This window comes from Bos mutus, chromosome 21 (genome assembly GCF_027580195.1).
Source record: "Bos mutus isolate GX-2022 chromosome 21, NWIPB_WYAK_1.1, whole genome shotgun sequence".
Lineage (NCBI taxonomy): Eukaryota > Metazoa > Chordata > Mammalia > Artiodactyla > Bovidae > Bos > Bos mutus.
Window position 1 is genome coordinate 64,754,491 of NC_091637.1, and position 27,898 is coordinate 64,782,388.

General features: G+C 35.9%; 6 non-coding genes across 6 annotated transcripts; all 6 read left to right on the top strand.

The window, feature by feature from the left end:
• Positions 1–247: 247 nt before the first annotated feature.
• Positions 248–319, top strand: LOC138984509 (small nucleolar RNA SNORD113/SNORD114 family). Its single transcript, XR_011461798.1, has one exon. It is a non-coding gene; the product is annotated as a small nucleolar RNA SNORD113/SNORD114 family (small nucleolar RNA).
• A 2,345-nt stretch (positions 320–2,664) lies between these two features.
• Positions 2,665–2,734, top strand: LOC138984497 (small nucleolar RNA SNORD113/SNORD114 family). Its single transcript, XR_011461788.1, has one exon. It is a non-coding gene; the product is annotated as a small nucleolar RNA SNORD113/SNORD114 family (small nucleolar RNA).
• A 5,891-nt stretch (positions 2,735–8,625) lies between these two features.
• On the top strand, positions 8,626–8,696 carry LOC138984507 (small nucleolar RNA SNORD113/SNORD114 family). Its single transcript, XR_011461796.1, has one exon. It is a non-coding gene; the product is annotated as a small nucleolar RNA SNORD113/SNORD114 family (small nucleolar RNA).
• Positions 8,697–20,364: 11,668 nt separating this feature from the next.
• On the top strand, positions 20,365–20,439 carry LOC138984498 (small nucleolar RNA SNORD113/SNORD114 family). Its single transcript, XR_011461789.1, has one exon. It is a non-coding gene; the product is annotated as a small nucleolar RNA SNORD113/SNORD114 family (small nucleolar RNA).
• A 2,684-nt stretch (positions 20,440–23,123) lies between these two features.
• On the top strand, positions 23,124–23,198 carry LOC138984506 (small nucleolar RNA SNORD113/SNORD114 family). Its single transcript, XR_011461795.1, has one exon. It is a non-coding gene; the product is annotated as a small nucleolar RNA SNORD113/SNORD114 family (small nucleolar RNA).
• A 2,383-nt stretch (positions 23,199–25,581) lies between these two features.
• Positions 25,582–25,656, top strand: LOC138984488 (small nucleolar RNA SNORD113/SNORD114 family). Its single transcript, XR_011461780.1, has one exon. It is a non-coding gene; the product is annotated as a small nucleolar RNA SNORD113/SNORD114 family (small nucleolar RNA).
• Positions 25,657–27,898: the final 2,242 nt, after the last annotated feature.

Consider the following 27,898-nt stretch of genomic DNA (forward strand, 5'->3'; position numbering starts at 1 on the left):
CTGAACAAATTCAAGAAACATTAAAGAACCAAGAATTGCCATTATGAGTGTGGATTTGCATGAAATCCCACAGTGAGGTCCCTTATAGATACAATGTTTTAGTTCTGAGAGAAATGAGCAAAAACCAGAAGTTAGTAATGTTCTTAAAGTCTTGCTCTATGGTTATTGAAGGATATTGATTCATTATTAATCAATCAATGAATTAACTAATAAATGTATAAATGAATAAAGAAGAATGTCCCAGGCCTAGATCATTGATGAGTACTCTGAGGTGTCCAAACCAAGGATTTTGACTAACCCCTATAACTCTGAGGTTTTTAGAAACAAACCTAATTTACAGCTTTGGTGGGATATGAGATTATCACTGTAGTTAGGAATACAGGCATTGATAGATCTTAGGGGTAGATCCTTTTATTAGTGAATCAATAATGAGTAAATAAACACATTATTTAGTGAAGACAAAGAGATAGAGTGAGATAACCACAACAATGAGAGTGCATAATGAGATATCAATTATTCTTGAAACATTTCTGTAAAGTTGAATTCCAATGAATAAAGGGATCAGGGTGTTTAACATGTTGATCAAGAGCCTATGGGCAGCTTTATGTAAGAGTCAGTGTTGTTCTGGGTTGGTGGTTGTTAATTTTATTAAGAAAGGGGAAAAATTGAAATACAATAATTGATCACAGAACTACTTAACTAAAGAGGATCAAGCATGGGCCAATATTAAGAATTGATGATATGAGAAGAGATAGTATTTAATCAGATTGTCTCAACCAATATCATTTTTTAAAAATATGTTTAGTTGTTATTCTTTGGGTGTTGAGTTTATGGGCAGATGTTAGTGTTATTTTGGACTGTTTCCTGTGGTACGTAGGTGATATTATTGTTAGCTAATGAAGGAGTGAGTGAGTGAAAGTCACTCAGTTGTGTCCAGCTCTTTGCAACCCCATGGACTATCCAGTCCATAGAATTTTCCAGGCCAGAATACTGGAGTGGGTAGCCTTTCCCTTCTTCAGGGGATCTTCCTAACCCAGGGATCTCGCCCAGGTCTCCCACACTGCAGGTGGATTCTTTACCAGCTGAGGTGCAAGGGAAGCCTAAGAATACTGGAGTGGGTAGCCTCTCCCTTCTCCAGAGGATCTTCCCAACCCAGGAATCAAACCGTGATCTCCTGCATTCCAGGCAGATTCTTTACCAACTGAGCTATCAGGGAAGCCCCAGTGAAGGAAGAGGTTATTTAAAAGAGGGCAGACATATACCAGTGCGGATATTGTATCATTAAAAATCATATATTAATCTAACTATACTTTTCTGATGTTATATAAATAAAAGGCGATTGGGCTATGCCCACTTTAGGTAAAGAACTGTAGAGACAGTTATATATATCTATACAGATATATATCTAAAACACTACAATAGTGTTTGAGAACACTTTGCATTTGTTTTGAAAAAAAATGGACAAGTTATTCCACAAGTAAACAAATAAAAAATAAATACATGAATGAAGTCATAAAGTAAGGTCGAGCATGGTGAGAGAAAATGTGAAGAAAGAATGATGTAAATTTACCACACTCAAATCAAGGAAGACCTATAAAGATGATCATGTAGGCTCTTAACTATGTGGGTAGGGTTTGATAGAATTAGGAACAGACATAGTTCTTTATTATACTAGAATATAGATGTAGCAGTTGTCATCATTTCGTACATTAATAATTTAAAAAATAAAAGAGAGCCATTCTTGGGATAATTGAATGTGATTAGAAGGAGATTTTATAACAGATTTGTTTCAGCAAGACTAAGGTCTCTTAAAATAATTTACACTGCATCTTCAGTTTTCTAAAACCCGTGTTTTACTCCACAGATTCAACATACCTAATCTGATTTACTCATCACCAGTGATGACGATCTTGTCTGTCACTTCTGTGGATAGAAAGCAACGGGACTCATGTAAGTAACCACGTTTGTGTTCTTGGTTTGAAGGTAATTCATGTGGTCCATGGAACTGTTTCAGAGGAATGAGTGGCTACTGCAAAGTCAGAGGAAGCCACATACGGACCAGTGCTGAGGATGGTCATGAACCAGGGGTTAAGAGCGATCCCTATTAGTGCAGCAGAGGTCCGTGAAAAACGAAGTTTGAGGTTTTGCATCATTTTTGCAGTTGCTTCGTATTCCATTTTACTTTTGTACCACATTGTAGGAGTATTTCTCAGTTGATGACAGTCTAGGTTGTTAAATCCTGGAGGAGGGAGCACCTAGCCAGATAGAAAGTACTGTTGATCCTCTAGTTGTGGGGTAAGATAGTAAGTTCATTGTACTACTTCTAAAATACAAAGAAATTACATGAAAGCTGAGCAAGTAGAGAGTCATAAAACACATGGGAAGGGTATGAAGCAAGGTTATTGATTATATTGAAACACTGAGATTCAATTAAAAATAGACCTCATTTGTTAACTCTGTGCGAAATAAATAGTTGTAAACAGCTCTGTGCAATATTCAAAGATCTTGCTCTTAGGTTTTTGTGATTCACAGAAAACAATTCTTTTAAAAAATCAATGAAACCATGAATGAAATGATAAATAATGAATGCATAAATAATCCATAAGCAATGTATAAGTAGATAAATAAAGAGTATTGAAGTAAATAAAAAAAGAATATTGAGCTTGGATCAGTGATGAGAGTTCTGGGGTATATGAATCAAGAGTTTTGATTAAACCCTAACTCTGAGGTCCATTAGATAAAGAGTTGGTTTTTTCCCTTTTAGGGGATAGAGTTTAGGGAAAATTGGGGATCTGTTCTTGAGTCTTAGTGGTTCCTCATTATGGTGTTTATTGATGTAAATGAATCAGTGAACGCATGAATGAATAAATAAATATGTAAGTGAATGAAGACAAAAAGGGTCACACGTGGGTATCCATGTTGGCATTCAAAGTTGGTGGGAGGATGATATAGTCATATATTTCTGTGGGTAATAAGCCTGGTGGAAATTGTTAGCATTTTTGGTATTCAAGTATACAGTGTGTAGATTCTCAGGTAATTGAGATAATATGATTTATCTTGAATGATTATTTTAAAAAGGCAAACTATGAACAAAGACAGAGTACGTGTTCTGAACTAAGGTTTATCGCTAATACTGATCTATCCTACTGATGTTCATATGAATAAAATAGGACCTAGTTTCTTCCTTCTAAGTCACATGGAGACTTATGCATGTGAAAATGGTGTTTCAGTTCTGGGTTTCAGTTGGAGAGTTTAATACTTCATATATATATACACATATATATATAATTTTATTATAGTTTATATTCACAGTATATGTTTTATTACATATTTGATATTTATACAATATATTTTATATCTTACTATAAGTGATATATTTTTTAGGAAAATAAATCGATGGTCAGATTATTCCATCACAAACTAAATATATAAATGAAAGGCTTTGTAAAGGCATAGAGTAAGATAAAGCTAGGATTATTTGTGAGAATGTGCCATAACACTAGTTTTAAAAAGCTATCCAATTCTGCACAAAATTCATGAAAATAATTAGTAGGCCATTAACTTAAGAGCAGAGAATATACAACTATGCACCTGTGATATCTAAAACCTCTGTTCTTGACTTGGGTATTGGATTCAGTGATGCTTATTACTACATAGCTTAAAATGAAAAATCAAATAAGTTGATAAATAAAAAGGATTGCAGCTTTTCTACCAATTATGAGAATGTGATATGATTCAAGTTTATGATTAATCTGGCAGTGCAAAGCTCACATCCCTTTAAAAACATCTACTGTAGACTGTGTGGAATTGGCTTTTCCTCTACTGCATGAACATACCACAGCCAACTCAAGTATTCTCTAATGGCCAGTCTCTTAGCAGTTGCCATTGTCAGTAAAAAGCACAAAGATCAATATAAATAACTGTTGAAGTTCATGTCCTCAATTTGGGAAGTTTGTTCATGGATTTTCAAGGAATTATTTTTTAAAAAAACTGGTTTCACTTATATAAATAAAATTAAAGAACACCAAATGTTGATCAAGAGGGGGATGTTATGCACTAAGGTTCATGATTAATAATTTTTAGGGCCACATAATGTCCCATTTTAGTAGGACCCCGAAGTATATTTAGACATCCAGTCCTTGAGGAAGATCAAGATCGTTTATTTGCTGAGGATGGAGAACTCAGGAAGAAAATTACATTGTTATAGTTGTAAGGGAAGATGGCGGTTCATAGTTTTTTATTCTACTACCTTTAAAATATGGACAGATTGGGTAAAGAGATAAGCAGAAGCCTATTATCAATATGGTTTTGCTTTGAAACACACCTGTTGAGGATCTGTTTGTGCAACATGGAGGTGCATTGAAAGAAGACAGTAAATGTATTAGTTCTGTGTGACAAATAATAAGTAGACTCAACTTAGTAACTATCACTCATCTTGTTCTTGGCATTTATAATTCATGGATATTGCTTGTATTATAATTTATTCATGTAAAAATGATCTTGAAGGAATGATGTGAATGAAGAAGATAAAAATGCCAAGTCTGGATCCATGATGAGTGTCTTGGACTGTCTGACTTGAGAGTTCTGATTAAACTCTGTAGCTCTGAGGTCGTTATCAGAGGAGATCTAGTTATTCCCTCTAGATAAAGGTGCTTGTGGCATAAGAAAGGAGTATTCAGGATTTTGTTCTTAGGCTCTGTGTTCCTTGGGTATGGATTTTCTTTATTATAAGTGAAGTAATGCATGAGTAGAGAAAGTCAGGAAGGAAGGAATGAAGACAGGAAAGCCATACATTGTTCATTTATGAGAATATGTTTTCAAATATTTCTGAAGCACTGAGGTCTAGGAAAATAAATATATCAAGATTTTACCTCTTTTGGCAGGGAGCAAATAGACAAGTATGTCCAAGATTGAATACTGTTATGATGGATTGATGGGTTGATGGTTGGTTGCTGATTGTTTATTTTGTTAAGAAAAGGGCGAAATGTTTGCACAAATAATTAAATATCAAATAGAAAGAAAATCATGGACCAGTGATGCGAATAAGTCCTATAACAAGAGTTATGGCTAATTTAAGATGGTTGATTGTGAGTATATGATCACATGCTAATATTACTGGAAAGTTTTTGTCCAGTGAGTTATAATTGTAATAGTGACATGTTATAATTATATATTGCTGTTAGTGAATGAATGAATAGATTCATATTTTACTGGAAAGATGCAAATCGCACACCAATGAGGCGCTCTATTATGGAATAAACATAGTGATTATCCTGTTTTCCACAGTTGACTTTCATACTTAAAAAAAAAATCCAGGCTTTTCCTGTTTTGCATAATGTGCACATAGACAGATGCACATAATAGTATTTTGTTTCTGGGTTGCTGCCCATTTTAGCATTTTCTGTTTTCTTTATAAAATGAGCAGCTGGTGAACTTATTCCACCAGTAATTAAATGAATGAATGAATGAGTGAGTGAATGAATACATAAAGACAAGTCAAGCTTGGGCCATGAAAAACAAAGATTAAAATTTATCTGATTTGCACAAGAAAGATTCATTAAGAAGAAAATCTGACTTTAAAGTTCTGACCTGTGGGTTAGATTGTGGATTCAGTGGTGTTCAGTATATAGCTTAAAATGAAAATTAAATAATTGAGTAAATAAAAAATAGTGATGTTCCTGGGTCAAAGACATGAAACAGGCTTTAGGTCTCATCTAGAACTCTGCAATTAGTATCCTCTAAACATACCTAAATTCATGATTTTTCATTATTTTTAAAGCTTCCATTTCACTTCAGAATTAATACACCGTAACTGACTTAATCGTATCTAATGAAGAAGCATTTGGGTGATATTACTTTGTTTAAGAAGCATATATACCAAGTTGGGTAACATTCCAAGTTTATGTTCTTGGTTAGGAGAATTTGTTCATTGTTCACTGAAATATTTCAAAAAATATTAGATAGCTACATAAAAGTATAAAATTAAAGAATGCTGTACAGTACCAATGACAGACTAGCTAATGAACCATAGGTGATAATGTTTAATTCAATTTTGTACAACTGATGAGTCCTCCAAAAATTTGGAAAATGCTTCACATATTTTGAGGATGTTTGCTATTCTTTTATATTTACATGACAGTTGATTTCAACATTTTCCCTTCAAAAGATCTCCATGGGAGGGAGCACGTATGTCCACATTGAGGGTCATTGGAAAAGGAGGTCTCATGTTAGTAGTTCTATAGGAAATGAGCATGTAGATAGATCTTAGTAGCATTCAAGAATCATACTTTGAAGATTTTATGTTGTATGTGTAGTGATTGTGTTATTACTGGACTAGTGAATGAATCAATACACAAAGGGGTAAATGGTTGAGGAAAATGAGTGCTGAGCTTGGACCCATCAATGAGGACTCCTAGAGTGAGGGTTAGGTCTGAATCCAAAATTGTAATTAATTCCTATCTTGAAATCGGTGGCCTTTTGAGAAAAAGGCGGAAGGTAAACTCTTTGGGAAATGAAATCAGAAATGGATAAATAAGTATATAAATGAAGATAAGGAGGGCCATGCAGAGACCAATTATGGAATTATGCAATAAAGCAAAGATTATCATTAGTGCATGTTTGAAACATGGGGTTCTGTAGATGACCAGATAAAAGCTCTGAACTCATCCACGGGGACAATCCAGAGATAACGAAGAGTCCAGGTGGCTGCTTTCATTGCTGGTTTTGCTGGTTTAATGATAAGAGAACAACAAAAAAAGTTTACATCAAGAGTTGCTTACATAGTTGTTTTATTGCGAGAAGGCCAAACATAAAGCAAAATGACTTCATCATATGATCAGAGTTAAGATTAATCTATCTCTATTCACTGAGTTTTATTTAAAAAACATCAAAAGAGGATTTAGTCAGTTACGTCAATAGGCTATGAGCATTAAGAAGGATATCCAGTGCTCTTATGCAGTACTTTGGTGTTTTTTCATTGATCTTGATATATTGTTACAAGAGAAGAAAGGAATGCATTTTATATATAGACTAGTTATTCAAAAGAAGACCAAAGAGGGGCCAGGGAGGAACATGTGTCTGGAACCAGATCTAATGTGTACTCCGGATATATCCAAATACTGTCAAGATAAAGAAGGAGAACTCTGGGTTCCTCCCCACTTTGGCTAAGAACACATACAAAATTTACATGGAGAAATTCTTTAGACAAATTTGTAAATAATCTATTTCATGCCTAGTTATATACAGAAATCAATAAATGAATCACTAGACATTATAACTCAGAAAAAATCATGTGAACTGGTGAGAATATGCTGTAAAATAAAGATCTACACTTATCCAATGCTGCACAGGTGAGGTCCATTATAAGCAATCACCAAGTTGTTAGATTTATGGATAGGGAGTATGTAGACACATACTCGGAGAAGGCAATGGCACCCCACTCCAGTACTCTTGCCTGGAAAATCCCATGGATGGAGGAGCCTGGTAGGCTGCAGTCCATGGGGTCGCTAAGAGTCGGACATGACTGAGCGACTTCCCTTTGACTTTTCACTTTCATGCATTGGAGAAGGAAATGGCAACCCACTCCAGTGTTCTTGCCTGGAGAATCCCAGGGATGGGGGAGCCTGGTGGGCTGCCGTCTATGGGGTCGCACAGAGTCGGACACGACTGAAGCGACTTAGCAGCAGCAGCAGACACATATTTATAATTGATAAAGGTTTGTAGTCTCACATTGGTATTCACTGTATTATTTAAAAATAAAAATTAAGTGAGTCAATAAAGAGTGCCATTCTTGGGCAATGATGAGATTATTAAATGACCAAAGTTTATATTAATAATCAACACTGAAAAACTAACTTCCATTAAAGAAAACTGTTTGAAAGTCTACATTTTCACCAGGTGAGCATACTACAGATGATTTAACCATTATCTAGTGCTGAAGATCTTGGCTTTTACACACTTGGTGGGTAAGGACAGAACAGTGATGTAAGTGACAGAGTTTATGTTCTTGGGTTGAGAGGTTAGTTTATGGGCGTCACTTAAATTTTTCAAAGTAATAAATGGATATATTAATAAATAAAACCAAGTAACACCAACGTGGGCCAGAATTGGGGATTATGATTGATTAATTTTTTAGGTCTCTTAAAATTCAATAAAAAAGATGCAGGTGTTTTCTTCATTTCTAGGGCTGCTTTACCTTGCGTTTTAGTTTGGCAGTGCATTTCAAGTACTGCTCAATTGGTAAAGATTTAGGCTGTTCATTTTTTGACAGAGGAGCACACTGGAAGATGGACAAAATTGTCTAGTTGTGGAGTGAGATTATGCATCCCTAAGTCGTTCATTGCGTTGTCTTTAAATGAAAAAGGCCAAGCTAATGGACTAACGGGACTCATATGATGCAAGGGTGCTGATTAATTTATATGTGCAAAAAGCAAATATATAAGAATATTGAAAAAATGTTGTCTTTTGGCACAGTGGGAAGTGGGCATATATAGATGGTTATTAGTGATAGTCAAAGATGTTGTTCTTGGGGTTTTTGATTCATGAGGATGGATTATATTATTATTAGTGAATCATTATATAAAAGAATAAACAATACATAAAAAAGGAAGAAAAAGATGTTCAATATAGACTAATGATGAGTATCTGAGATGTGTGAGTCAAGGATTTTGATGAAGCTTTGTAACTTTGAGATTCATTAGAAAAAAGAAATCTTATTTCCTTAGTGGAAAAGGGACTTACAGCAAAAGTCAGGAGTAATCAAAGATGCATTTTTTGAGCTTTATTTCTTAGTGTCTGTGAAATGTATCCTAAGTAAAGCAATGCAAGAATAAATGAAGTGTAAATGAATGATGATCAATGATTCAAGTCAGCAGTGAGCAAGGATTATTAATATATTATTTCCTGAAGTACTAATCTAACCTAAATAGATCAGGTCTTATGTAACAGTTTTCCATAGAGGAGATATGCTATTACAAGAATCCGTGTTGCTTTTGGATTGCTGTTGGGTAGTTAGTTGTTAGGTTATTTAGAAAAGGAACAAACCATTCACATTAAAAAGAATTGTTTAAATAAGTGCCTAATTGAAAAAAGGCCAAACATAGATAAGTATTGAACATGTTAGTGTATATGATCAAATCACTCTGTTTACTGTCTATTGTTTAAAATGAAACAAGAAAGGATCTAACCAGTTGTCTGTGGAGAATGAGTGTATGGAAAGATACTGGTGTTAGTCAGTGTTCTCTTTCAGGGTCCTGGCTTGAATTCGTTTTGAATGTGTTGTTAAAAGTAAATGAATGAATGAGTTCATATTTTGGTCAATGATTTAAAAGAAGGTAGTATGTGAGTCTGTGAGGAGCAGGTGTCATGAAACAGAGGTAATGATAAACCATTTTCAATGAAAAAAGGATTCTTGTCTTATCAAGTTATTCTTGGAGTATTTAGATAAGAAAAAAATAAAAGTCATTGAAAAATTAAGGTAAATATTACACCAATATTTCACAGCCTACTCTAAGCAATGCATGAATGTGGTCCTTTGAAAAAGATGAATGAGGCTGTGAACTGTGTGGTTAGGGAGTACATAGATCGATAGAATACCAGTTACATTAATTATTCTTGTGTTAGGTGCTGGATTTAACAGCATTTGCTGTATTAATTAAAAATTAAGCAGTAAACAAGTCAATATATACAAAATCTATAATAAGAATGTGATAGGATCCAAGGTTTATGATTAATCTAGTACCTCGTGACTCCAGCTTGTTTTAAAAAGTTAAATTTATCCTATTCCATTCTTTATAAAAATGTGCATCTTATATCACAGAAAGAAAGCTCTCTAGCTGATTTAATTGTTCAATAGTCTTAAGAGTTTAATTTTTACCTTTGGGTAGAGGATTGAGGAACTTCCCTGTAGCTCATATGGAAAAGAATCTGCTTGCAATGCAGGATACCTGGGTTTGATCCCCAGGTCGGGTAGATCTGCTGGAGAAGGGAATGGCAACCCACTCCAGTATTCTTGCTTGGGAATTCCCATGGGCAGAGGAGCCTGGCAGGCTACAGTTCGAGGGGTCGCAAAGAGTCGGACATGACTAAGTGACTGAGCACACACAAGTTATCAAGAGCCTTTGGTAGACGACAGTGGTCAAAATTCATGTCCTTGGGTAAGAAGATTCATTCATCCTGACATTATGTCGAAGGAAAAAGAGCTAAATACATAAAATCAAAGAAGACCACGTGTCCGACTCTCTGTGACCCTATGGACTATAGCTCCTCTGTCATGGGATTTTCCCAGCAAGAATACTGGAGTGGCTGCCATTTCCTCCTCCAGGGGCTCTTCCTGAACCAGAGATTGAACCTGTGTCTCCTGCATCATAGGTAGATTCTTTACTGCAGAGCCACTGGGGAAGACCAAAGGATGCCATGCAACGCCAAAAGTGGTAATTAACCAAGTTTTATGAGTAACCTGAGGTCCATTAGAAATGATGGAGAACTTTTATTCATCTTCAGTGTTTTTAGTATTTTATTTTATTTTATACCATGGTTAATTTAAACCTTGCATCAGTGATAAAGAGCTAGGTCATAACTCCTTGAAAGGAGAGTAGATAGGATGAGAGAATATAGTATCAATGTCCTCATTGTGAGATATGACACTTGGTGGTTGATCATTGTATTGTATCAGTTTTTTTATTGTGTTACAAATTACCCTACAACTGAGCAACTGAAAACAACAGTAAATATTTGTTATGCATCACATTTTCTATGGGGCAGGAATCTAGAGAGGATTAGTGGGCAGTTTTGGTTTAGGGTCTGTGAGGTTGCAGTCAAGATGTCAGGTAGGATTGCAGATATGTGAAAGCTTGGGCGAGAGGATCTGCCTCCATGAGTCACTCGGAAGGCTATAGAGTTCGTGCTGGTCCTTGGCAGGGAGACCACAGTTTCTTTATACAGGGACCTCTCATCAGGACTGGTTGAGTGTCCTTACAACATGACAACTGAGTTCCCCAAGAGCAATCAATACAAGAGAAAGGGAGGCAGAAAGCTCAGTGTATGTGTAATTAAGATTCAGAGGTCATACACTGCCAGCCTGTCAAGTATTCTGTTGGGTATAGAGGCCAGGCATGATTTAATATGGGAGGAGACTGCAAGGCTCCGAGTACTAGGAGCCAGGAATCCTTGGGCGCCGTCTTGGAGGCTGGCTACCATGTGTACCATCTTTAAAACATGGGAAAATTAAGGGAATGAAGGACAGGCATAGTAGATAAAGTATAAATATGGGATTGACACGAAGCAAGTAAACTGGTCATCTCTTTGTATAATGTTGTGATCTGCTGTAAAAAAGACATAACATCTTAGTTTTATGAAAAATAAGCCTATAGGTAGACCTTAGTAATATTCTAGGATGTTGTTTTTAGGGTTTTTTGAATTTTACACGTTGACTTTATTATTACTAGTGACTTAATTAGGGAATCAGTAAACAAAGGTACGCATGAATGGAAAGGTGCAAAGTTTGAACCAATGCATATCTGAGGTGTGTGTGAATAAATGATTTGGTTAAACCCTGTAACTCTGAGGTCAACGACCTAGTTAATGCCTGTAGAACAGAAGTTAATGCTCAGGATTTTGTTCTCAGGCTATTAATATTCATAGGTCTGGATGGTATTACTATAAGTGAATTAATGAATGAGTAAGTATATCTATATAGAAGACAAGGAAAGCCATATGTGGTCCAATTATGAGTGTTTAATATATTTTTGTTATTAATACATTTCTAAAGTGCTCAATTCCAATGTAAATCTATTTGGATAAATAGCATACAGAGATAAATACCTGGAAATCAATGTTCTGCATTATTTGAGAAGTGCTGACTGTTTATTGAAAATAAGAGGATATGATCTAATTGGTTATGTCTGGGAGTAATGATGGAGAAGGCAATGGTAACCCACTCCAGTACTCTTGCCTTGAAAATCCCATGGACGGAGGAGCCTGGTAGGCTGCAGTCCAGGGGGTCGCTAAGAGTCGGACACAACTGAGTGACTTCACTTTCACTTTTCAGTTTCATGCATTGGAGAAGGAAACGGCAACCCACTCCAGTGTTCTTGCCTGGAGAATCCCAGGGACGGGGGAGCCTGGTGGGCTGCCGTCTATGGGGTCGCACAGAGTGGGACACGACTGAAGCGACTTAGCAGTAGCAGTAGCAAGGTAAAACAGGGGCCACTGAGGAAGGTGTGTTACAAAACCATGCGGCTCACTTGTCCTCTTGTTCCTTATTGATATTCAGATGAAGAAAAAAAGCAGCTAGGCTCTTCCCACTTTATCTCCGATTCACGTGTATAGTTGCATCTAATCGTATTACAATTTGAGCTGTTCATGGACAGATCATACTGTGTTTTCTGTGGAAAAGTAAATTGAAGTTTAAATTATTCATGCATACAAGAGTAAATGAATAAGTAAAGAATGACTGGATAAAAAAATATATAATAGAGGGTCTAGCATACACTATTGGTAAAAATGTGCCATGTAAGAAGTGTTTAAATGAATCCCATCCTGCACAAGTGACATGTACTATTAGGAAGAATGCTCTAGATTCTTTTTTAAAAAGCATTTTATTAAGGTATAGGTGATTTACAATATTGTGTTAATTTCTGCTGTACATCACAGTGATTCAGTTACATATCTATCTATCTATATACATATATACACATATATATTCTTTTCCATTATAGTTTATACATTGATAGATTCTTACCATGTTGGGAGAGAGTGTACTGTGGGATTCTTTTAATCACCATTTCATATTCTTCTGTTGAGTTCTAGATAAGTCAATAAATAATATGCTAGCCATTCTGGGCCCTTTGATTAAAATGTGTCATGAATCAAAGTTTATGATTGATCTAGTATAGGCTTTCATGCATTGGAGAAGGAAATGGCAACCCACTCCAGTGTTCTTGCCTGGAGAATCCCAGGGACAGGGGAGCCTGGTGGCTGCTGTCTATGGGGTCACACAGAGTTGGACATGATTGAAGTGACTTAGCAGCAGCAGCAGCAATATAGGCTTACTAATATTCCTTGAAAAATATAAATTATAGACTCAGATTCTTTCTAAAATCCACTATTAACTCCACACAATGGATCCACCACACTTGACTTAATTATTCTCCATTGGTGCAAATCTTGGCATCATTTCTGTGGGTCAGAGTGCTAAAACAGATCTAAGTAATAGTAGAAGTTCTAGATTTGGTTCATGCTTATTTCAGAAAAATAAAATAATGCCTCAGCCAGTAATAGGAATATATTATGAACAAAAATAAATTAGATTTCTCCAATTCAACCTAAGTTAGGCTGTGAAAGAAAAGAAGATGGAGGACATTTTCATCCTCTTTAGAGTAGATAACTATTCCACTTTACTTTTGTACCATAGCTAATTTAAATTTCCTCAGGTGACTTTGGCTACTGAGTCTTCAGTGAGAGCACACAGGAAGATGGTTGGGATTGTCAGGGTTCAAGTTGTGGGGTGGTTCATGGTCATTCAGTCTACTGTATTTAACATGGGACAAATTAAACGAAAGGGAGCAGGCATGGATCAGCCATGACTACAGAATTTCCAAGAAATGAGGAAGCTAATAAATGCATGTGTGACACTGAGATTTGTATGTTGATCTTAGAAGTTTCAGAAATCTTAATTTTGAGATTTTTCTGTGTTGACTTTCTTATTGTTAGTGAATCAATGAATGATTCAGTCAATACAGGTGCAAATGAATGAAGGAGTATAATGCCAAGCCTAGGCCAATGATGAGTATCCTGGGGTATCTGAATCGAGAATTTTACTTTACTAAGCTTTATAGCTCCAAGATCTATTAGAAAAAGAAAATACCCCATTAACTCTGTGGGACATGATCATATAGCAGAAGTGAAGTGTCAGTTCTTATTCTTGGTCTGTTGAGGTTCTCGAGTATAGATTTTATTTTAAGTAAATCAGTGTGTGAATAAAATATGTAAATGAATGAAGACAAGGAAGGCGCTGAGAGGACCAATTATGAGAGTACATAATTAAATAAGGAACAAGACTAATACCATTTGGAAGTGCTGAGTTCCAATAAAATTAAATAGATCAAAGCTCTTGTACTTTTGAGTAAGAAACAGACAAGACAATTTCATGTAAGAGTCAATGTTGCATTTGATGAAGAGCAGATTTTTTCACTGCTGTTATTTTTTACATGTTGCTCCCTTTTCCGAAAGGCTTTATTTTTTTAAGAGCAGTTTTAGGTTCATGGCATAATTACGCAAAATGTACAGGGATTTCCCATAGGCGCCCTGGTTCTACATGCGTATCGCCTCTCCTATTATCAACATCCCACACCAGAAGGGTACATTTATTACAACTTGTGAAGCTTCACCGACACATCATTTTCACCCAAAGTCCATAGTCAACTTCAGGGTTCACTCTTGGTTGTAAATTCAGTGGCTTTGGACAAATATATTGGGTTGGTGAAAAAGCTTCTGTTTCTCTGTACCATTTTATGGAAAAACCTAAAGGAACTTTTTGGCCAACCCAATATAATGACATGTATCTGCCATTGTGGTATCATACAGAATATTTCGCTGCCCTAAAAATCCTCTGTGTCGCTTCATTTTTCTCTCCCTTTAACCCCTGGCAACTTCAGCATGTAGTAATGTTGGAATTATACTGTACATAGCCATTTCATATTGTCTTTTTAAATGTAGTCATACTAAATTTGAGGCTCCTTCACGCCTGTTTGGCTTTGATAGCTCATTTCTTTTTCGTGCGAATGACCTTCCATTATTTTGATGTAAAACAGTTTGTTTATCCATTTACCCACTGAAGGATGTGTTGGCTGCTTCCAAGTTTTGCCAATTATGAATAAAGCTGGTATAAATATCCATGTGGAGGTTCCTGTATGGACATAAAATTTCAGCTCCTTGGGGTAAATACCAAGGAGTGTGATTTCTAGATAATATGGTAAGAATATGTTTAGTTTCATAATAAACTGCAAAGTATCTGCTCTAATAGGTGTGTAGTGGTACTTCATTGTTTTAATTTGCATTTCCTTCATTGAGCGACTTCACTTTCACTTTACACTTTCATGCACTGGAGAAGGAAATGGCAACCCACTCCAGTATTCTTGCACGGAGAATCCCAGGGACAGAGGAGCCTAGTGGGCTGCCGTCTATGGGGTCGCACAGAGTTGGACACGACTGAAGCGACTTAGCAGCAGCCTCAATAGCATGACATATAATGTGGACTGTCTTTTCGTATGCTTATTTTTCATCTGTTTATCATCTTTGTGAGATGTCTGTTCAGGTCTTTGATTCATTTTTTAAGCAAGTTGTTTATTTTCTTACTGTTGATTCTAAGGATTCTTTGTAAGTTTTGGAAAGAGTCATTTATTAGACATATCTTTTGCAAATAGTTTTCCCCCAGTCTATGGCTTATGTTTTGTTCTTTTGAAAGTTTCTTTGCAGAAAAGAAAATGAATTGCAGCTTATCAGTTATTCACATAATATATCTTTGGTATTGTATTTAAAAAGTCATTGTCAAACACAAGATCAGCTAGATTTTCTTATGTTTTTGTTCTCGGGGTTTTATTGTTTTTTATTTTTCATTTAGGTCTATAATCCATTTTGAGATAATTTTCAGGAAGGGTGTAATATCTGTGTCTATGTTTCTTTTTTTTTTTTTTTTAATGTTGACATCCAGTTGTTCCAGCACCACTTATTGAAAAGATTATCTTTGTTCCATTGTATTTCCTTTGATCCTTTGTCAAGGATCAGTTGTCTATATTTTTGTGGGCCTTATTTCTGGGCTCTCTTCTGTTCCATGGATCACTTTATATGTTCTTTGACCATTACCACACTGTCTTGATTACTGTAGCTTTGTAGTAAATCTTGAAGTCAGGTGATGTCAGTCCTCCAACTTTGTTCTTCAATATTGTGTTCACTGTTCTGGTTTTTTGGCCTGTTCATATAAACTGTGGGATCATGGTGTTTACAACCACAGAGCACCTGCTGGAACTTTAACTGGAACTGCCTTGAATCTATAGATCGAGTTGGAAAGAGCTGACGTTCAGATAGTATTAACTCTGCCTATCCATGAGCACGGAATACCTCTACATTTTAGTTCTCTGGTTATTTTCATCTGAGTTTTGTAGATTTCTTCATATGGTTTTTGTTCATATTTTCTTAGATTTATACGGATTTCATTTTTTGCTTGTCAATTTAATTTTAAATTCCACTTGTTCATTGCTATTATATAGGAAAGTGATTGACACTTATTTACCTTGTATCCTGCAGCCATGCTATGATTGCTTGCGAGTTCTTGTTCGTTGTTTTGTATTTTCTGCGTAGATGCCCATGTCATCTGTTAACAAAGACAGTTTTATTTCTTCTTTCACTAATAGTATACTTATTGTTTCTTCTTCTTCTCTTGCTATGTTTGCTATAACTTCTTGTACAATATTGAAAAGAAGTGTTGAGAGAGAACATCCTTGCTTTGATACTGATATTAGTGGGAAAGCTTCAAATTTCTCATTAGTTATGATATTAGCTATAGGTATTTTTTTTTGATAGGTAAAAAGTGGATTTATTCAGATTCAGAGAGAAGCACACTCCACAGACAGAGTGTGGGCCATTGCAGAGGGTGAGTAAGGCCTAGCTTTAGGTATTTTTTATAGATATTCATTGCCAAATTGAGAAAGTTCCTTTCTATTTCTAGTTCGTTGAGAGTTTTTTTCCCCTCATGAATATTGTGTTTTAGCAGATGCTTTTCCTGCTTCTATGGATATAATCATGTGTGTATTCTCCTTTTGATCACATACCCTTTTGATGTCATATGCATAATGGGATAATATCCAGTGGATCATACTGTATTTCTTTTTATACGTTATTGGATTCATTTGTTCATATTTTGTTGAGGATTTTTGCACCTATGTTCATTAGAGATACTGTTCTATAGGTTTTCTTTTTATTAATATTGCAGTAATGCTGGCTTCATAGAATGGGTTAGGAAATTTTTCTCAACTTTTATCTTCTAAAAGAAATTTTAAGAGAATTGGTATAATTGTTTTCCATTAAATATTCTGGTAGAATTCACCAGAGACCCCACCTAGGTGTGGTGCTTTCTGATTGGGAAGATTGTAGTTGTTGTTTGGTTGCTCACTCGTGTCTGACTCTTTGTGACCCCATGGACTGCAGCACACCAGGCCTCACGGTCCATCACCAACTCCCAGAGCTTGCTCAAACTCACGTCCATTGAGTTGGTGATGCATCCAACCATCTTGTCCTCTGTCGTCCCCTTCTCCTCCTGCCTTCAATCTTTCCCAGCATCAGGGTCTTTTCCAATCAGTTAGTTCTTTGCATCAGGTGGCCACAGGATTGGAGCTTCAGCTTCAGCATCAGTCCTTCCAATGAATATTCAGGGCTGATTTCCTTTAGGATTGGCTGATTTGGTCTCCTTGCTGTCCAAGGGACTCACAAGAGGCTTCTCCAACACCACAGTTTAAAAGCATCAATTCTTCGGCACTCAGCCTTCCTTATAGTCAAACTCTCGTACAGACTACTGGAAAAACCATAGCTTGGACTAGTCAGACCTTTGCTGGCAAAGTAGTGTCTCTGGTTTTTAATGTGCTGTCTAGGTTTGTCATAGCTTTTCTTTCAAGGAGCAAGCATGTTTTAATTTCATGGCTGCAGTCACTGTCCGCAGTGATTTTGGAGCCCAAGAAAATAAAGTCTGTCACTGTTTTCATCATTTCCCCATCTGTTTGCCATGAAGTGGTGGGGCTGGATGCCATGATCTTAGTTTTTTGAATGTTGAGTTTCAAGCCAGCTTTCTCACTCTCCTCTTTCACCCTTATCAAGAGGCTCTTTAGTTCCTCTTCACTTTCTGCCATAAGGACGGTGTCATCTGCATATCTGAGGTTATTGACATTTTTGGGGGCAGTCTTGATTCCAGCTTTTGCTTCATCCAGCCCAGCATTTTGCATGATATACTCTGTATATAAGTTAAATAAACAGGGTGACAATATACAGTTGTGGGCACATGTTGAGGACAGATCATGTAAGAAGCATTAGGATTGACCAGATTGTATTCTCCAAATTTTATTAACAACTCAAACATAATCTAGTCAGTTATGTTTATGACTAATAACTGGATGGATAGATGCTTGTGTCATTCAGAATTTATTTTCTTTGTCTTCATAGATACTGATGTATTGTTATAATTGAATGAATAACAAATGTTATCTTATTAGTTTGAGCTGTTGCTACTGATGTTATAGAAAGAAAAAATTCCTAACCTACTTACATTTTTGATAAGCAACATATAGTACATTGCATATAATAATATTTCTGTTCCGGAGTACTAGCTGGCTTGCCATTTTGACTTTCTTCATATGATGGACATATGGTTTAATCATTCCTTGAGTAGTTACATAAATAAATGAACATATAAAATTGAATTAAGCAGAGTCACCACTGAGAATGTGAAATAAGGATATTTTACGAGATTGTGGGTATTTTCTTTTTCTGTTTTTTTTTTTTTTAATTTAAATTGACATACAGTTAATATATGGGCTTCCTTGGTAGCTCAGCTGGTAAAGAAGCCACCTGCAACGCAGGAGACCCTGGTTCGATTCCTGGGTTGGGAAGATCCAATGGAGATGGGATAGGCTACCCACTCCAATATTCTTGGGCTTCCCTGGTGGCTCAGCTGGTAAAGAGTCTGCCCACAATGCAGGAGACCTGAGTTTGATCCCTGGGTTGGGAAGATCCCCTGGAAAAGCGAAAGGCTACTCACTCCAGTATTCTGACCTGGAGAATCCGAGGGACTGTATATTGCTTCCATATCTTGACAATTGTAAATGATACTGCTGTTAATATCAATGAATGTGCATCTTTTTGAATTAGTGTTTTTTTTTCTAATATAAACCCAGAAGTGGAATTGTTGGGTCATATAATCATATTTTTGTGTTTTTGAGAAACCTCCACACTCTTTTCCACATTCTACATTCCTACCCATAGTATCTGAAGGCTCCCTTTTCTCCCATCCTTGCCAATACTTGTCATTTGTGTTCTTTTTGATGATGGTCATCTGACAAGTGTGAGGTGATACCTCATGTAGTTTTGATTTGCATTTGTGAGGCTGAGTGGTTTTTCTTGTGCCTGTTGGGTACCTGGCATTTCCTCTTTGGAAAAAAATCAAGTTTTTCTGCCCATTAAAATTTTTTTTTAATATTGAGCTATACGAGCTGTTTGTATGTGTTGAATATATACCCCTTATTGGATGTATTTAAATGTACCCAAATAAAGATTTAAATGTACCCAGTTCTGCAAAAGTAGCATCCATTAAAATTATCTTTTATCCTGTTAAACTGTTAAAATATAAAGATAGTTTTGATAAGTGTCTTTATTATTCTTATGTGGTGGTTTTAACAGTGGTTATAACATTATCTGAAAGTCAAATATTGGATTAATTATAAAGGTTTGAAGTTTATAACTACCTAGTTGCACATAACTAAATTACATTTAAATTCTAGTTTAATTCTCCCGTTTCCTCCACGGAATGAACATAGGACAGCACACATTCATTTTCTAAGAAGCAAAATCTAGGCAGTTAGCTTTGTGCGTTAAGAACCTAGAAATAAGTAAGTAAGACTTGAATTTCCTATCCTTGTATAGGATGATTTGTTCACAAACATTCAGTGGTATTTCAAAAGCGTCAACGTGTGTATACAGGAAATAGAAATCTCAAATAGGGACCAGTGATGGGAATATGGTATGAATCCAAAATCAGGTTTAGTCTAATTCAGCACAACTGAGAGCACAATGAAAAAAGAGAGCAGTCATTTCATTCATTTGTAGAATATTTTATATTACATTTGGGGGCTTCCCAGGTGGCTCAGTGGTGAATCCACCTGCCAACTCAGGAGGTGCATGAGAGGTGGGTTGATCCCTGGGTCTGGAAGATCCCCTGGAGGACGAAATGGCAGCCTGCTTAGTGGCTGAGCACATGTGCGTGCAGTATTACATTGTATGTTCATCCACAAACCACGCTGGTAGCATGGCTAATAACGTGTGATGCTCCACAAGCCCATGGAAAACTCTGTGTTTGAGAAGTGATTAAAGATGCTGATTTCACAACCCCTTTCGTTGAACCCTCTTTAGAGCAAGGGCAATTAAATAGAAGAAGCACCCAAAATGATCGAAGTTGAATATGAATTTTGTATGAATTATGGATGTGAACTGATCACGCATGTTCTCCGAGGTCCATTATAAAAGGAGGTTTTGTTCCTGGAATTTCATGATTGAGTTGTTATTCATGGATCAATTAATAAGTAAATACAGAAAGAAAAATGTGTCTGGATCGATGATGAGTTCCATGGGGTATCTGAAACAGGAGTTTTGATTAAACCCATAAGTGATTCTGAGGTCCATCGTAAAGACACGTGGCTGAATTATTCCCTCTGTGGGACAAGAGTGCTTGGTTCCTTGTGTTTGTACTTTTGTGGTTTTGGGGGATGGATTGCATTTTTATTATAATATTGACCCATAGATAAAAAATGTATCAATAAATATAAAAAATATATCATGTACCTATTATTAAAGTGAAGTTGCTCAGTCGTGTCCGACTCTTTGCAACCCCATGGGCAGTAGCCTGCTACAGGCTCCTCCATCCATGGGATTTTCTAGGCAAGAGTAGTGGAGTGGGTTGCCATTTCCTTCTCCAGGGAATCTTCCTGACCCAGGGATCGAACCCAGGTCTCCTGCATTGTAGACAGACGCTTTACCGTCTGAGCCACTGGGGAAGTCCTACCTATTATTAAGGAATGTAATAAAAAGTTAATGCATTTTCATTTCCTTAATACCACAACCACCCAGAAATGTAGCACCAACACGGAGCAAAAACTGTTATATACAAATGACCATATATATACACACTTCTTTCCAGAATAGTAAGATCCTTTACTGTTAGTGTACAGTAAACAGTCTCAGTTAGATTTTAATAATAATCCATTTTGAGCTCTCTTTAGAAAAATAAGGGTATGATAATATTATTCCCTGAATAACACAATAAATCAGTACGTGAATGAATCCCTAAATCCACATAGTGGTGAACAGGTGAGATTGTCTCGTGAAAAAAATATGTCCAGTTCCATAGAAGTAAGTCCAATAAGGTGATCCTTGGCTCTTCCTGTGTAAGTAGCAGGTAAAGTAAGATATCTCTGATTGTAGTTTGTTGAGCAGTGAATTCGGTGGTATTCATATTATTTAACAGCCAAACTTAAGTAAATGAAAAAGTACCCTTCTTAGGAAAATGATGAGAATATGATATAAAGTAGAGTTTATGATTAATCTAGTCTTCCCTGCAAATATCAATTTTAAAAAAGCTAACTCTATTTTTAGAGTTTTTAATAATAGACTTTTTTTTTCCCTTTATAAAATGAACACCACACAGCTGACTTAATCAGCTTTAATGGTGAAGACCCTGGCTATTACTTCTGGGACTAAGGAGCTTAAAGACTGAAATAAGGAAATATCAATGTTGGTGTTCTCAGCTCCGATGGGGATTATTAATGGGATCTCACTGAATTATTTCAATAAAATAAATAGTCAAATAGCACATGAAATTAAGGAATGCCAATTATGAGCCCATGATTGGAATGTGTCATAAATTAACATTTATGATTAATTCAACTCAGCCCCACTAGGGATCATTCATTACTAAAGGGATGCAAGGAATTTCACATATTTTCAGAGCAGTATTATATTAACTTCCTACTTAATATTCTGGCCACATTTGCTAAATCCATTTCTTCATTGATTAAGATTCAGTTGTTAACTCTTTGAGGCTGGAGTGCTGTGGAGGATGGCAGATGTCTTTTTTGTCTGTTGTGGGCTAAGATCATAGCGCTGTTTCTGTTGATCACCAGCTTTAATATAATGACAAATTAAGTGGAAAAGGAGCAGGTGGGCACTGATCTCAAGGAAGGGACTGATAGGAAGTAAGTGTGCTGATTAACCCCTGTGTGCTAAAACAGAGCCTTATTGTGAAAAGTGATTGAGTCTATTCATGCTACATTAACAGGGCCACGAAGAGATCTTGGTTGTGTTCAAGCCTTTGTTCTTAGTTTTATGTCAGTGCAGCTCATTGATTGTGTGATTATTATTCGTGAATCTGTGAACGAATGAATCAGTTCAGGAAGGGATAAGTGGATTAAGACTGCAGCATGCCAGGCTTCCCTGTCCATCACCTATAGATCCTAATCGGGGCTTGGTGGTGGACTTAATAATGTTTATTATATTATTCATAACTAAAAATTCAATACTGGATTAGTAAAAAATTGCATTTGAGCCAAAGTTTATGGTTATCTAGTTCTGCCTGACTAACAATCATTAAAAAAAAAAAATCAAAATCTAGTCTAAATCAGCTTTTTTCCTCCCCAGAGTGAACACAGGACAGCTGATTTAATCACTTAATAAAGAATTTTTATCGTGAGCAAGCAGCATAAAGTCTAATATAAGTAAGTCCCTTGGTTCACATTCTTTGTTTGAATAGTCTATTCATGAGGGTCAGCTGAAGAATTCCAAAGTAATAATTATGTACTACATACATGAAATACATAAAACCCTTCCAGTATGGACCAGTGACGGGAATGTGTCACAAACCCCAAATGATGTTTAAGCTAAATCAGCACAACAGAGGTCACTTTAGAAGAGGATAGTAGTGATTTCATTTCGTATCATCTTCTCTTTTCTGTCACGGTTGCTTTCACCATCTGCATGTGGGTCGAGGGGCTGATAGCTTTGCCGGCAGCCTGGAGATGATTGCTGATGGCAGTTTCATTACGTTTTCATGGAACCATCTTTGACATACGAATGAATTAAATCAGAGAGGGCCACATAGTAAGGAATGCTGAATGTGGGTTTGATAGAAAGCAGGGATTTCTGAACCATCCACATGTGTAGCTTTCAGTTCCATTACAGAAGAAATGTTGTTTTATTAGCTCTATAGGGCGAGAGCCTAAAGTTTAAGAATCTGATTTTTTGGAATTTTGTGATTGTGTTTCATGTGTGTGTGTGTCTCAGAAAATTAATAAACAAAAAGAAATTTCCTAGCAGGGATCAGTGATGAATCTCATGGGGTTTCTCAAGCAAGAACTGTGATTAAGCCCATCTGCAACTCTGAGGTCTATAACAGAGCGGCATCCCATTATTCTCTGTGTGGGAAATGAACCTACAACACCTTCTTCTCAGGCTTTTTGGTTTAGGGTGTGAATAGCTTTATTAAAATAAATATAACCTATGAATTAAAAATATGGCAGTGATTGAGGAATAAGAGATATATGCGTCCAACTTTGTAAGGTATGTAATGAAACATCGGTAATTCTGAAAACAGTTTTTCTAGATTCTTAATACTCAAGGCTCTTGTCATTTATGTAAGGAGCAGATGGTCATTTGCACACAAAACTGAATGTTTTTGTTTTGTGTGGAGGCATGTTGCCAATCAATCATTTTTCTAAGGAAAGAGAAATAATTTACATAAATAGTTGATTGAATAAACTGGGTAATTGGGAGGGAGAGCATGGAACAATGATGAGACTGTTTTATTCAACCACATTTGTGTTTAATTCAGTCTTTTTATGCAATTTTATGTTGCATACAAACAAACATTAAAAGAACCAGTTTGCTATTCTTTTGGCTGATGACATGAGGACAAATGTAAATATTATCTAAGGTCCTTATCCATGTGCGTGGGTCACAGATACTGAAGTATAATTATAAGTAATCAAATGTATACATCTGTATCTCAGTCACTTTTTCAAAAAGTCAGCCAATAGTACATCAGTGGAAGGCATGCAATTGGATGGAAAGATCCTAATTCATCGTGTTTTGCACAGCTGTTGTCCATGGGAAGATAAAACATTCCAGGCTTTTCCAATGGTGCACACAGACCTTTATAAATAATAGTGTTTCAGTTCTGTTTTGATGGTTACTTCAACTTTTTGGAATTCTTTTAGAAAAATAAAGGGATGGTCTTATTATTCCATGAGTAATTAAATAAAGGAATTAGTGAGTAAGTTAATAAATTTGTTAAGTAGGGTCAAGCTTGGACCCTCGGTGAGATTGTGCCATGAGTTGCCTCTCCCATGGATCCAGTTCCACACAGTTAAAGTTCAGTGAAAAAGATGATTTAGCCCTTCATGGGTAATATGTAGAGAGACATATTCTTAATAGTTATAGTTATTTTTCTGGTGTTTCCTGCCAGATTCAGTGGTATCCATCATATTTTATAAAATAAAAGATTGCACAAGTTAATATATATAAAGTAGAGCTCTTTCCAAATGTTGAAAATAGGATGCAAGTCAAGGATTATGGTTACCTAATTATGGATCATTTAAAGTGGATAATTGTAGATTGATTCTTTTTAAAATTTGCTTTTAACTGCCCAGAGCAAGCATTTTGCCAGATTTGATTATTCACTCATGGCAAAGATCTTGACTTTTACCTCTTAGATAAAGAGAGAAGAGATCAATGTAAGTAATAAAATTCATGTTCTGTTGGGGCCTTGGTCATGGGTATCTACTGAGATATTTTGAAGGAATAAATGTCTACATACATGAACAATTCTAAGGTGGACATGCATTGGTCAATGATTAAACTTTGTTAGGAATTTGAGTTATGATTAATCCATTTCAGCATGACTGAATTTATCAGGACAAAAGGATAAAAAGCATTTCACTCATTTTCTGAAAAGTTTCAGTTCACTTCAGTCCTTCAGTTGTGTTCGACTCTTTGAGATCCCATGGACTGCATAAGGCCAGGCTTCCCTATCCATCACTGTCTCCCCAGCTTGCTCAAACTCATGTCCATTGAGTTGGTGATGCCATCCAACCATCTCATCCTTTGTTGTCCCCTTCTCCTCCTGACTTCAATCTTTCCCAGCATCAGGGTCTTCTCCAGTGAGTCAGCTCTTTGCATCAGGCGGCCAAAGTATTAGAGTTTCAGCTTCAGCATCAGTCCTTCCAATGAAAATTCTGGACTGATTTCCTTTAGAATTGACTGGTTTGATCTCCTTGCTGTCCAAGGGACTTTGAAGAATCTTAGTGTTCCACTTAATTTTTCTAACTCAAATTTAAATTTAATTTTTTTTTTCAATTTTAACTTTCATACCACAGGGGATATAAACACTGTACTGATATTGTTATAGACTATGAACCCATCAAGGAGGGGAATATACGAAAATGAAAAATTTTGCCTTTTTCTTAATCATGGTAGAAAATGAAAGTTCATTGTCCTATCTTTAAAATATGGCTGCAAGAAGTCTAAGCATGGACCAATGGCTAATATGGAACTGATATGATACAAGGAAATGGATTAATTCATATTTTCAATGCTGGGCTGCATTGCACAAGGAGCTATTTCTCTAGCTCTGTGGGAAGTGAACTTTCACAGACATATTCATATCTTCAAGCATCTTGGCTTTATTTTCCTAATTCATGAACATTGTATTATTATCAGTGAATCAATGAATATGTCAAGAACAACATATCAAACAAAGGCACAGAATACCAAGTCTGGATCGATGATGAGTATGCGTGGGGCATCTGAATACTATTTTGATTAAACCCAGTTTGCAACTCTGAGGTCCACTGTGTCTTTGGGAAATGTGCTTACAAAGGAAGTCAGAAATATTCAAGGACTGTGTTCTTGACCTTTTGTTGTTCATGAATATGGATGGTATTATTAAAAGTAAATCGATGCATGAATAAATGAAGTAGCAACAAAGAAGAGAGCTACCCCTTATCCAGCTGTGAAAGGAGCTTATGAACCAAGAATTATTGTTAATACATTTCTGAAAAGTTGAGTTCAGTAAGATAGACTAAGGGTGTTCCTCCTTTGAGAAAGTATAGATAGATATATGTGAATATCAGTGTTGTTCTTGGTGGTGAGTTTCTGGTCATATGTCTTATTTTTAAAATATTCATATAATTTATTATAATAATACTTAATAGATACGATCAATAATAATATAACAAATCATGATAAACACAGTATAAAATATTTTGATAAATAGTAGTTTAATATAATCAATAGTGAAAAATAAGATACAAATGATTAGATAGTTATTGAAACATGGAAAATGTTTCCGCATGAGATTTGTGAATGTAAAATTATGAATCCTCTTGTGTTCACTGATATTTATTTTTAATCAAGTAGATGCATGTTGACGATTTTTGTGGTAAGCAGATGGATATAGATTTAGTGTCTCTCAGTATGTTTGTTAAGCGTCTTTAGGTTTCACTAGTATTGGTGCCATTATTACAAGAGAGTCAAAGCATGATTTCATATCTGTATTATTTAAAAGAGTAAAAGCCGTGGGCCAGTGAGGAGCATATGTAATATGCGAAGAAGCCCAGTTAATCTTGTTTTACTGCCTGGAAGTCCACTTAAAAAAAAGATCCAAGCCCCTCCTTCTTCAGGGAAGAAGATATCTTGCTATTAACTTTTATATTCAAATACTCAAAAACAAAAATTTAGTTTCTTAGTAACACTATGTGGCCGGTGCCTGCCATTTTTAAAAACTGGAGTATAGTTGATTTATGAGGGCTTCCCTGATAGCTCAGTTGATAAAGAATCTGCCTGCAATGCCGGACACCCCGGTTTGACTCCTGGGTTGGGAAGATCCCCTGGAGAAGGGACAGGCTACCCACTCGAGTATTCTTGGGCTTCCCTTGTGGTTCAGCTGGTAAAGAATCCGCCTGCAATTCAGGAGACCTGGGTTCGATCCCTAGGCTGGGAAGATGCCCTGGAGAAGGGAAAGGCTACACATGCGAGTATTCTGGCCTGGAGAATTTCATGGACTGTATAGACCTTGGGGTCTCAAAGAGTCGGACACAACTGAGTGACTTTCACTTTCACTTACAGTTGATTTACAATGCTGTTAGTTTCAAGTGTAGAGCAAAGAAAATTAATTTTATGTGTATATATTTCAGTTTTTTAAGATTCGTTTCCTATACAGGTTATTAAATAATACTGAGTAGAGTTCCCTATGCTATATAGTACGTATTTGTTAGTTATCTCTTTTATATATAGTTACTACTATATATAACAGTATAATGCATAATGTATATATGTATATATATACATGTATATACATGTATATATGTATATATAATGCATAATGTATATAGCATAATGGGCAGTGCTAATAGAGAATATTTCCATTGTTGGAGAAAATGTCATCAGTGAGGAAACTTGAATGTAATAACATTTAGTGTTGAGTAGCAGATCACTGTATGTATTTTATTTTTTAAAAAAGGTCTAGGTAGTTAAATTATCTTTAGAGCTATTGGGTGGTGTTTAGCCACTCAGTTGTGTCCGACTCTTTGTGACTCCATGGTCTATAGATTTTCCATCCATTTATTAGAGCTATTTAATAAATAAATTAATTAATTAATAATGAGTCAAAGTGTATGACATAGTCAGATTGTTTTTTAGAGCAAGAATTTAAATTCATCAAAATCTCCCCCATTAAAAAGTTAACCGGCCTTTTTTTTGGTAGGGATATATAGACAAATTTTAATAATATAAGTCATATATTGGGTGATGGATTAAAAAGTCTTCATAAAAACATTGTAAAAGTCTTCACCAGTTTATGTCACACTAAAAAGTAAGTCAGTAGATGAAAAGGATACCTCTGTAGGATTGACTGGTGAAAATGTGACAGAAACCAATGTTTCTGATTAAACTAGTAATGTAGAACTAACTTCTATTTTAAAAATCCAAGTTTACGCTTTTCGTTCTTTAAAAAAATCTGTTTTTTCTGTCTGATTTGAACACTCCACATTGAATTCAGTTATTGTCCAATGATGAGGATGTTGGCTATTACTTC